This window comes from Halyomorpha halys, unplaced genomic scaffold (assembly GCF_000696795.3).
Source record: "Halyomorpha halys isolate HHAL.00 unplaced genomic scaffold, Hhal_1.1 Scaffold1498.1, whole genome shotgun sequence".
Classification (NCBI taxonomy): domain Eukaryota; kingdom Metazoa; phylum Arthropoda; class Insecta; order Hemiptera; family Pentatomidae; genus Halyomorpha; species Halyomorpha halys.
The window spans coordinates 39,024-40,961 of record NW_027106366.1 but is presented as its reverse complement, the minus strand read 5'-3'; positions in this window follow the sequence as shown (position 1 = coordinate 40,961).

The following is a 1,938-nucleotide window of genomic DNA, read 5'->3' as shown; positions in this document are numbered from 1 at the left end:
ATAGCATCACAGAGATAATAAACTACTATCTTTCTAGTAAGCGTGCAGTTTAATTCTGTTCCCTCTTCCCTTTTTCTTCAAGTCCAAGTGCTTGTAAGTTATGATTTTTTGTATATTATGTATTTTTTGTATACTTTTCCTATTATGTGTTTGGTTTTTTATATGTTATGTATTTTTATCTATCTATTTTATACATATATATGTATTTTTTTTTTTAATTTATATAATTGAACACTGGGTATGTACATGAGTGGGGTGTTGGCGTTGATGACCGGTGGGTTTTACGCCTTAATTTCTTAATAAGCAAACAAACAATAATACCTGTACTCTGAATATAACTCCCCCCTGCCAGCTTACGAACAGTCTCTCGTTAATTAAAAAAAAAAAACCAACGAATAAAATGAGATACTTGTACGGGATGCCCCAGGGATTCTTCTCCGACTCCTCGACGATGAACTCGTCCCAGGACTTCTTTTTCTGGTGACGCACGCCGTTTCGGTATACCCTATACCTATGCTTGCTTTCCTGTCGGAGTGCCGCTCTCCTCTCTCCATGGCTTCTTATTATCCGCCCACAACGGACTATTAAAAGGTGATGTGCTATTTATAATGATACCCTGTCGCTTCAAATCCTCGAGCTCTTTCTTAATGTGCTCCCTCAGTGCTTGCGGATAACGCCGCTCTTTCACGTATGTTACTTTTTCCTGTTTTAAATGTATTACATGCACTGTTCTTCCTGTTGCAATCAGTACGTCCCCCTCTTTAAAGGAAATTTCTGTATATTCCTGTTTTATCCGTTGTTTTCAACCTCATTCACGCCTAATTGCCCCCACCTTTTCACACCCTTCACCCACTAACCTCCGGCATCGGAAAGTTTGCCCCCCTATCCTGATATCCCACTTCCCTGCGTGATTTTTCTCTTTATCACATACACCAGAAGCATGTCTCCCGTTACTCGCCAGTGAACCAACCACATCTTTGCCTCCCCCTCTATGCTCCAGGGACCACCTAGGGTGATTAATCTACAACTACATACCTGCACCTGGGGTGTCTCCTCTTCTCCACACATTCTCTCCAGCGCCTCCCGGCAGAAGATGGTGTTCGAGCTCCCGGTGTCAATAAGGCATCGCACTCCTACGCTATTATAGGCAGACCGCCTCGCTCTCTTCTGACGCTGGAACTCACCAACGTGCGGTCGCCTCTCCGCTGATACGCCCCTCAGATTTCTTCCTGACAACTTCTTCCTTCATCCGTGCACCTGCCACCTCTTCTGCCGTCCTCACCTGCAGGTCTTCTTTCCTCTCTTTCCAATTCCATTACTCTGTTTGGTCCACATTTCCTTCCGGAACATCTGAAAGATGTCTTCCCGGTTGTCCATCTACCACCGCCAAATGCTTTTTTAAATATATCCTTTACCTGGTTCCATGGCGAGTCCTGATCGGCCTGGATTTGGTTTAGGATGTGCCTTTTTATTCGGCAAACCACTGCTACTCTTAACGACATAGCTGGTTTTCCCCTTGTTTTGTCGCTATCAAGTGCCATCAAGTGATCTCCACCTTTTATAAAATGATTCAACTCACCTATTTCTCCCGTGAATTTGTCTAAATCTGAGACAGCCTTCCTCAAATCCTGCCATGTCCCGGTGCGAACCTTGATCCATTCGAAGGTATGGATGAGCATGGGCTGCCGCCATGGTCGTTGTTGGGCGTGGTGGAAGCCCCTGTTCCTGTTGTGGTTCGACCATTGTAACTGTAGAAGGATTACTAGGCACTTTTAATACCACTTCTCTCAGAATATTTTTTTAATACAATTTTAGCCGAAGCCGAAATGAGAGAGACGAGGGATTGAATAACCGATTAGAGATGGAGAATGAATGATATGAGAACAGTCCAGTCTCTATATTATCATTGCCGGAAGTTTTAATTGTTCAATATGGACA